This window comes from Marmota marmota, unplaced genomic scaffold (assembly GCF_001458135.2).
Source record: "Marmota marmota marmota unplaced genomic scaffold, marMar, whole genome shotgun sequence".
NCBI lineage: Eukaryota > Metazoa > Chordata > Mammalia > Rodentia > Sciuridae > Marmota > Marmota marmota.
In genome coordinates, this window is record NW_026000229.1 from 51,962,744 (window position 1) to 51,973,180 (window position 10,437).

The following is a 10,437-nucleotide window of genomic DNA, read 5'->3' on the forward strand; positions in this document are numbered from 1 at the left end:
GCCTTCCCAAAGTGGAAAAGTGCACCATTGTGGCCACCAGATCCTCTTTGGAGGATTAATTTTCATACTTGGGGGGACATGAAATATGATCTTTTATTTCTGTTCCTGCTCAATTGGAAGGACACATACCTTTGCCTGCTAAGGTGATCATGCCTATCTACTTTGTCTAATACTAATACGGTCACTCCAGCTTTCTTTTAGTGTTGACATTGTGTATCTGGTTCTGTCCTTTTATTTCCAACCTATTTGCATCTTTTTACTTACTGTGTTTCTTGTAGATAGGATCAGAGAGAAGCAGCTGAATTCTATCTCCAATCTGACAGTCTCTACATTTAAATTGTGTTGTTGACTACTCACATTGAATGTGATTATTGGTGTAATTGGGTTTACATCTGCCACCTTACAGTTTATTTTTTTGCATCTGTCATTTTTACCACTCTTTTCCTCTGTTTCTGCTTTATTTTTTTGGGGGGGGGTTTAGTGATTTGATTTTATTTCCTCCTATTGGCTTATTAGTTATTAGTATTACTTTTTTTTTTCTCTTAGTGGTGGTTATACAGTACATGGAACATTTCTTTGATTTATCTGCCTTGCGTTTGGTATCTCTGAGTGAGTCAATAAGAATCCAACATTTTCCTGAAAACCATTCTTTTGTCATCAGGTTAGCAGTAATTCACCCTTATACAGAAGTGACAGTTTGTCATATAAACATATCCAACTAAACCAAACTAATGTAGCCCCAACCTAACCTCCTGTTAGCCCAATTCTCAGAATGCTGGTGCTTTCCCCACCCTACTTGGCAAGGAGGGAGTATAATAGAAAGGAAACCAGGGGAAATATGACACCCTTTACAAAGGAAAGTTACTTTTTAAGAATTAGACTTTTAAAAAGTGCAGTGTTATGGGCTGGAGTTGTGGCTCAGTGGTAGAGCACTTGCCTGGCATGAGTGAGGCTCTGGGTTGATTCTCAGCACTGCACATAAATAAAAGAATAAAATAAAGGTCTATCAACATCTAAAACACATATTTTTAAAAAAAGAGTAGTGTTAGATCACAGCAAAGCTGAATGATAGGTATAGAGATTTCCTAAAGAGCCTCCGCCCATACATATGAACAACCTCCTCCATTATCAACGTCCTCACCAGAGCAACACATTAATGACAACAGATGAACCTACATCATCACCCAAAGCCTTTAGTTTTTTAGGATTTGCCATTGGTGTCATACTTTCTATGGGTTTTCCACAAATGTATAATGATATTTATTACTTCATGAAGAAGTTTCACTAACGGAAAAATCTTCTGTGCTATGTCTATTCATCCCTTTCTCCTTCCCAGTCCCTGGTGACCTCTTATCTTTTTTATTGTCTCCTTAATTTTGCCTTAAAGGTACTTCTTCACATTTTACAAAAACACATAACTAAGTAGAAATAAGCTCTAGGTCCTCCATCCAAACCTCTCTGGCCTTAATTTGGCCTGGCTTTGCTAGCACCTGTATCTGAGTCTGAGAACTTTTCGTGGCAGGTAGATGTGGGAACTTAATGGCATTTGAGAAATGTCAGATAATTCATTTGTCTTCCCTGTGCTTTAGCATCATCAATCAATAGCTGACTGGAGGTGGTGTGTAACCCCAGCTCACTTGCCCTCAGCTGAGTAACACAAGACACAGAATTCCCTAACAGGATTAAGCTCCTGTTTCACAGAGTAGCAACTTTCTTTTTATAGTAATTTAAAAAAATATCTTTATTCTATTTATTTATTTTTATGTGGTGCTGAGGATCGATCCCAGGATCTCACACATGCTAGGCAAGCGCTCTGTTGCTGAGCCACAACCCCAGCCCCAATTATTTTAATTAAGAACTTAAAGTCAAAAATTGAAAAAAAAAATCATGTGCCATTTATTTTAAATATCACTGGATGCTCAAACAGTTTTAGGCTTTTCAAACATGAAAGGTAATTTTAAACTATCTCATTGTCTTGTAATATGTCCCAAATAATTAGAAACATGATTACAACCACATTCCTAGTAGACGAAAAAGTGAGGACCATAAAATTGTGACACCTTTTAAAAGTTCATAGGCTCAAAAGATAACTGCTACCCTTTAAAAAAAGGGGAGAAAATGAATCTTGACCATTAAGGACTTGGACATAGGATAGAGATTCATAATTAATTCATACTGACTTATTCATTGTTCATGCACATTGAAAATTCTTTTAAGATCTTGTTCATTTATCTTCTATCTAAAAAGAAAGGAGAAAATTGGTCTATATTGCCTTCTATGTTAATTTCTGTCTGTAGTTTTCAGTGGTAAATGCACGAATACAAGTCTGTTTTCCAGTGAGAGCAAGTCTGGCTGTTCAGCCTGGAGGAGGTGGGGAATCCTGGGCACCACCAATGTGGGTCTTGTGTCCCTCCACAACTTGTCTTTCTGAGATTGTCAGATGCAACATGATGCTCAGGCCAGGTGCGTAAAACCTACTTGTGAGACTGACTTTACAGGAATAGTTTCTGCAGCCACCCAGAGTAGCAATTTTCTTGATTGTGTCCTCAATCGGCTGCCTTCCCTAAATGCCTTCTCCATTCCCCTTCTGGTGATTCCTGGGATCATCTCCTAACCAACTGCAGCATTCAGTCCTTGTCTGCTCCTGGGGTGCTGTAACAGAAACTCAAGGAAATGAATTGCAAGAGCACTTCCCATGACAAAAGACTGTGCAAATGAGAAGTTGTGAAGCTTAAGCTCCATGAACTTCATGGTTGGCCACTCCAGGAGAGAGCTTGCAACCTGTTTTGCAGTGACCTCTGGGGGTTGCAGCCCAGCAATTATGGCAACAAGACCTATTTTGGTAGAGAAGCCCTGAAATAGCTGTACTCAGATCTGTTTGACTTCTGCAGGTTATGAAGAATATTTGAAAAATTTCCAAAATCTCTGAAGAGAGGATGGGAGAGAACTGAGAACTGAGAGGCATGGAGACTCAGTACAGTATGCAGGACGGACAGCCTACCCCAGAGGCTCCAGAAAGAATATTATTGATTCTTGGAGATGAGCAGCACCTTGCAGACTGAGGTGGTGCCTAAGTCAGGAGGAGAAAACCACCGAGCTTCCTCCTTAGCAGTCACTATCCTAGGCCAATGCCAAGAGTATGGTAGGAAATAACACTAGCTAGGAAGATTGAGGTGGATGCTCAGGAGATGGCAGCCAGCATTCAAGGCCTCAAGATGGGGATGAAGGACATCACTAAAATGAGATATTCTCCACATCCCACCAGCAAGGGGTCATAGCAAGACCTGTACATCTTCCCCCAAACCTGGATCCTGACTAGGGAGAGAAAAACAAGAGGGAAAGAATCTGAACAGATTGTGTTTTATTCCTGGGGTGACTAAAGTACCTGAAATAAGTAGGGGACAGTTTTGACTAGTAATGGATATGGGAGTTTCAAAGCTAGGATTGCAAAGAATATTCTAAGATAGTATACCTGAGACATCTTCCTTATACTTAGTAACCCCTATACTTATCATTGAGCACTTGTCTTTGCATATGAGTCTTTTTTTAAACATCAAACCATTTTATGCATATATAATATATATGTATTCATTATATGCATACATACACACATATATATACACGTATATCTGTATACATATGTGTGTGTGTGTGTGTGTGTGTGTGTATATATATATATATATATATATATATATATATATATATATATTTTAGTTGTAGATGGACACATACCTTTGTTTTTTTTTTTGTGGTTCTGAGGAATGAATCTGGTGCCTCATGCGTGCCAGGCTCGTGCTCTACACTGAGCTACAGCCCCATGCCCACATGAGTGTTTTTAGCTCTGTTGGATAAATTCTGAGAAATGGCTTGCAAAAATTACTGATTTAAAAATATATATTTTAATAAAAACACCTTCAGCCACGCGACCAGCACGCTAGCTTCATATTAGAGGTTTGAAACATAGAAACTAACTAGCGAGTTCAAATTAAAGACACATAACTCTCAAATTACCTTTTTCTTGCCCAGCTCAGAGACGGCTTCTCCCAGCTCTTGCCTCTAGCCACCTGATGCGGTAGCGAGGTTTACACAAGAGACCAGCAAGAGAGAGAGAAGCGCGCCAGGGAGTGAGCTTTTATTGGGGAACAAAAAATTCAGGGGAAAATTCAATCCAATGAAGGTCCAGGGGGGCAGGCAGCATTCCAATGTCAGGGTCAGTGATTGGTTTTCAGGTCAGCAGTCAGTCACACCCCCACCCGGACAAGCCCTCACACCTGGGGAAGGGTGGGGAAGGCTCTGACACAGCTTGTCTAAGCGCCTCACTCCCAGCCAGGGAGGTAGCTCAAATCACCTGCAAGAACGGCTTCCCACAACACCTATTTAATTTCATTATTAGGTCTAAAAGTTGTTCAATTGAGTCTTTTGGGTAGCTTAAATATATAATAACTTCATCTATAAATCTTTTCTTTTTCTTTTTGGTACTGGAAATTGAACCCAGGGGCACTTTACCATTGAGCTACACCCTTAGCCGCCCCCACCCTTTTTTTGAGACTGGGTCTCACTAAGTTGTTGAGGCTAACCTTGAACTTGAAATCCTCCTGCCTCAACCTCCTGAGTTGCTCAGGTTGCAGGCGTGTGCCACCATGCCCAGCTTTATCTGTGAATCTTGATAATTTTTTTTCATGCTTCCTTTACTATGTATTTCTGGCTATCATTTTATATCTTCTTGTACTGACTAGACTTCTAGAAACACATACACCCCCCCCCCACACACACACACACAGACACACACTGTATTAGGGTTCTCTAGAGGAACAGAACCAACAGGAAGTATGATTATAAAAAGGGTATTTATTAGATTGGCTTACAAAACCAGAAGTGAGATAGTCCACAATGACTGAAGGCTGGAGAGCTGGAGGAACCAGTATCTGCACAGTCCCAGATGCTGAAGCCTCAGAACAGGAGGGATCAATGGAGACTTAAGGCTTCTGGAAACTCCCTGGAGAATCACTGGCAGAGTCCACTTTGGAAGAGTGAAGGAGCGAGTGTCTGATATCTTCAGGTGATCACAACACCAATCAAGAAACTGTTCAGGAAGAATCAAGCTTGCATCTGCTGCAGTTTCCTTGTTCTTTCAACTTTTCTTCCATCCAAGCTTCCAACCTATTGGATGGTGCTGCCCACGCTGAGGGCGGGTCTCCACTTCAATTTGCTATTCCACATACCAATCATTCCTAGACGCACCCTCATTGACACACCCAGAGGCCTCTTAATCTTCAATACCTCTTAATCCAATCAAGTCGACAATTCAAATTAATCATCACACACACATACACATACAAATTCTCAGTTTTATTCCTGATTTCAATAGGAATAATACTATATATTATTTTAAGCAGTATTAACTAGTACATAATGTGTATTAAGTCATCTGATATGTTATTATCCGTTAAGGCACTTTTCTAAGCATTTCATATGTGTTATCTTATTTCATTGTCATGACACACCATGACAAGCTCTGTCCTTATCCCCATTTTACAATGAAGACACTGGCCAGAGAGCTTAATTTACCTGGGATGGGAAGTGCAGAGGATATAACCTCTGACTCTCTGGCCTGGTGGTCCTTGCCTCTAGCTGAGGGTACCAGTAAATGTTTGCTTTAGCTTTGTGTAGCTGTGATCAAAAGACCTGACACGAATAACTTAGAGGAGGAAAAAATTATTTTGGCTCATTTTCCAAGGTTCAGTCCATGGTTGGCAAACTTCATTGCTTTGGGCAAAGGGGGAAGCAGAACATCATGGCAGAAGGGTGTGGTGGAGGAAAGCATCTCAGGACATCACATCCAGGAAGCAGAAGGGAACTTTGCTCACTAGGGACAAAATATAAACCCTAAAGTCATGCCCCTAGTGTCCTATTTTCTCCAGTCATACCCTATCTGCCTACAGTCACCACACAGTTAATAAATGTAAGCAGAATTAATAATTTGTATACTTATAATTCATATAAGTAGAATTAATCCACTGATTAGGTTGCAATTCTCATAATCTAAAAATTTCACCTCTGAACTTTCTGGTATTATCTTATACATGAACTTTTGGGGGACAACGTATTCTAAACCATGATGATGTCACATCCAACTTTCTGGAAAAAACCCTAATCCATAACATTTGCTAACTTAAGAGAGAGAGAGAGAGAGAGAGAGAGAGAGAATTTTTTTAATATTTATTTTTTGGTTTTCGGTGGACACAACATCTTCATTTTTTCTTTTTTTTTTTAAATTTTTATGTGGTGCTAAGGATCGAACCAAGCGCACTGCACATGCCAGGCGAGCGCGTTACCGCTTGAGCCACATCCCCAGCCCAACATTTGCTATTTTTTGTGGTGTAAATACTACCACTACAGCTGACATGGCATCACTGAACATGAATTGGGAAGAGATCCTCACAATTCTTCAAATCTGGAGCTGACTATTCCAGCCAGTTACAGTATATCACAGCCTCTGGTGTTCCACCCCAGTTCAAGCAGGTGGTTACTGCTTAAGGCATTGTCTGGTTTTAAGAAAGAGAAATCAGCTAAAGGTGGCCTGAGTAGAATGTGGAATGTACTATAGAGATACAGTCCTGGAAGGAAGGACAGAAAACTGCGGGGTTTGATAGGGACTGGGAATGAGGAGCAGACATGCTGTTCAAAGTTCTCTACTGATGTTAAGTGTTCTCTGTATCTCCAACACCCATTGCTTCTGAATGCCCTCTCTGAGGTTACTGCCAACAGCAGAGAAGGAGGCCCCTTCTGATTGGCTCAGGGGGTCCCAGGTCAGCCTCAGGGTAGCCATCCATGGCCATGTGGCTTCAGAGAGTCTGTTTGCCTTTGTTCATGTTCACTTTGGAGATGCCAGTCTAGACTTCTAGCCCCTTCTATCTCTAAAACCCTGTTACACTTACAACCCATTGTTGTGCTATTGCCCTCTAAGGTCCTCCATTCTGGGCCCTGATCTCCTTTCTGATGACATCCCTGTTCATCTTTCTACTTTGGTTTGGATATACTGTGTCCCCTACCATATGATCTCTTCTGTGCACATTTCTACCATGATGCCACCCACCATGTCATTTTTGTGGTGTGTACTGATAAATACAACCAATAAGAGTGTAAGTTATAGGTTATGGATTAGTAAAAAGTATAGATTATAGATATAAGATTTTGATAAGTGAAATAAGATAATTATAAAGCAAGACTGTCATAGACAGGCCTACGGCTCCATTTTGCTGCCTTCTATAAAAAAACTGTTACAAGAGCTGTTTCTGAGAAACTTAAATGAAAGCTATTTTCTTATAATATATAGTTTTCTGTACTTTGTACCCCACAAAAATGTACTCAGCCCAGGCTATGGTAGTCTTGGTGACCCAAGACTTTGATTAAGATTCTTGCCCCTGCTAACTACCCACTTGAACTCAAGATACGGTTGTCTAACACCCACTCAAACCCAAGATGTGATTGTGAGTTGCTGTACTAATTGCTGTCTTAGCTTCTATGATTGGCCTGTTTGCATGATGCTAAGGAAATCCACTGAGATGTGGTTTTCATCTTCAGGTTCCCAGGATATAGGCCAGGAAATTGCTGTTCTCCCACAGAGCTTCATTCTCTATGGGTAGGTGACCGACCCTGGCCAGGTAAGTAAAGCTCTCATTGATTTGAATTCGGACTTTGAGTGTTTTCTGAAGTAGCTCCCCATAACATCATGATGTAGCAATGGGAGCTCTTAACAGAAACTGAATCAATGGGGGTTCCTCTTGGACTTTTAGCCTCCAAAATTGTTATCTAAATAAATCTTAATTTAAATTAAAAAAATTTTTAGTTGTAGTTGGACACAATAGCTTTATTTATTTTTATGTGGTGCTGAGGATTGAACCCAGTGCCACTGAGCTACAGCCCCAGACCATTAATTTTTTTTTTTTTTTTTTTTGGTACTGGGGATTGAACTCAGGGGCACTCGACCACTGGCTACATCTCCAACCCTATTTTGTATTTTATTTAGAGACAGGGTCTCACTGAGTTGCTTAGGGCCTCATTAAGTTGCTGGGGCTGGCTTTGATCCTCCTGCCTCAGCCTCCTGAGCTGCCGGGATTACAGGTGTGCTTTACTGTGGCCAGCTAAATAAATCTCTTTTTAAAATAAAGTACCTAGCCTCAGTATATAAGCCTACAGTTATAGCTGTAGGACCTTAGTACATTTTTCTTTGCTCGCTCTCCCTTTTATAGCGTGCTAGTCAGTTTTTCATCACTGTGACAAAATGTCTGAGAAAAATAACTTAAAGGAGGAAAGATTCATTTTTTTTTTTAACCCATGAGTTATTTTCTTATGAACATTTGGGTTAAATGCATTCCGACAGTGATGCTGGCCCATTGAGAAACAGTGTTATCTCCGACAGACACGTTTTCTACTCTAAAGGAGTTTCTAGAATATGGAATGTAGACATTTAAAATCAAGGACAATCAGTGTTTGGACATGGGCACATATAAGGTAGGATGCAGGGGCAATAGGAGGCTCCAATCTACACTTTGAGAGTAAAGGAAAATATCTTAGGATGGATGAAGTAGTAAAAACTGAGCTCTGTGCATTTTGAAAATGACAGTTCTAAAGATGACAGCAAGGATAGTCCCATAGGTGTCAGGAAAGATTCATTTTGATTCATAGTATCAGAGGTTTCAGTCCATGACTGAATGGCTCTATTGTTTCTGGGCCTATGGTGAGGCAGTCCATCATGGTGGATGCACTGGTGATTTCATTGTTTGGCTCTGGAATTTCCCCCAAAGTCTCATGTTGAAGACATGGTCTCCAGTACAACAAGGTTGGAGGTGGGCATTTCAGGCAATGATTGGATTATGAGGATTTATCAGTGGATTAGTCTATTTGATGGATTCGTTGATAGCTGAACGAACTACTGGGAGATGGGACCTAGTTGGAGGAAGCAGGTCACTGGGGGAGTGCCCTGGAGGATTATCTTCTCCCCAGTCCCACCCCACTACCTGTTTCCTGGGTATCACAAGCTGAGACCCTCCACCACACCCTTCTGACTGGATGTTCTCCTCACCTCAGGCGCAAAGAAATAGAACCAGCTGACCATGGATTCAAATCTCTGAAACTGTGAGATGAAATGAATCTTTACTCTCCTAAGCTGTTCTCGCTAAGTATTTTGGTCACAGCAAAAAAAGATGACTAACGCCCAGCATGGTGGTGTATACCTGTAATCCCAGCAACCTGGGAGGCTGAGGCAAGAGGATCACAAGTTCAAAGCCAGCCTTACCAAAAGCAAGGCACTAAGCAACTCAGTGAGACCCTGCCTCTAAATAAAATACAAAATAAGGCTGGGGATGTGCTCAGTGGTCAAGAGCCTCTGAGTTTAATCAGAGGTAAACCCTCTACCCCTCACCACCCCCCTAAAAGCTAACACAAAGATCAAGTCTTCAACACATAAGCTTCTGGGGTACATTTCAGACCCAAACATAACACTAGATTTCTTGTTGACCCTTGGATATTATAAGCACATTCTCACCTCAAGGCCTTTGAATATAGTCTTATAGAATATGGAAAGCTATCCCATAGGCTTTCTCGTGGTATATACCTTCTTTTCATTCAGGGCTTTTCCTCAGAGTGTCCCTCCCTGAGTGTCCCGCCTCAGCGATCTACTCCATCAGTGCCTGTTTTCTTTCCTGTTTTATTTTCTTCCAAGTGCTTAAACTTGCATGAAATTATATACTAGATTATCTGCTTATGGCCTCCCTATGGGAATGTAACCAACGGCTACAGGAGCTTTTCTTGTTCAAGACTGTAAGCATCTGGAACAGTGCTTGGTGTGTAGAAGCTACTCTAAACTCATTCTCTGAATGTGTGATTAAATGCATAAATGAATGAATTGCAGACATATTAGGAAGTTATATGACTAAAAACAAACCTTGACTATTAACTTAGTTTTCTGTATTTAAACAAAATAGTATTTCTTTAAAAATGAGATGTAATTCAGATTTTTAATGGTCGATCTTCCCTAAACTACCCCTTAGTGTGCTTTCTCCCAAGCCCTCTGGCAGTATTCTAAACCAGTGTGGTTTTACAGTAATCCATAGAAATGGGCTTCCTTTGTTCATTCAAGGCAGGAAGTAGTTGATGATAATTATAATTTGATGACAGTATGCTTCCATGGTAAAAAAGGGAGTGGCACAAAGAGCTGGCATTCTGTTTTCTGTTTTTAAAGGCTCTGTGCAAGCAACAAACATTATGTGTTTGCTTACAAGGCTGTTTCATGGATGATCTCTGAAAAAGTCATCTTTAGTTAAACCCCAGGACAGTAACGAAATAAAGGGATGAGGAAACAGTCCTCGCCTGAAAAAAGAAAAAGAAAAGAAATAATTGAGAGAAGCATATTGTTGCCGGGGGGGGGGGGGGGGG

At 40.7% G+C, this 10,437-nt stretch overlaps 1 long non-coding RNA gene across 1 annotated transcript in view; it reads left to right on the forward strand.

Moving 5' to 3' along the window:
• The first annotated feature begins 310 nt into the window (after positions 1 to 310).
• The window catches only part of LOC125613393, a 15,356-nt gene continuing 5,229 nt past the window's right edge, over positions 311 to 10,437 (forward strand). The window contains exon 1 of the long non-coding RNA XR_007343970.1: positions 311 to 322. This is a non-coding gene — a long non-coding RNA (uncharacterized LOC125613393). The remainder of the gene's footprint in view (positions 323 to 10,437) is intronic.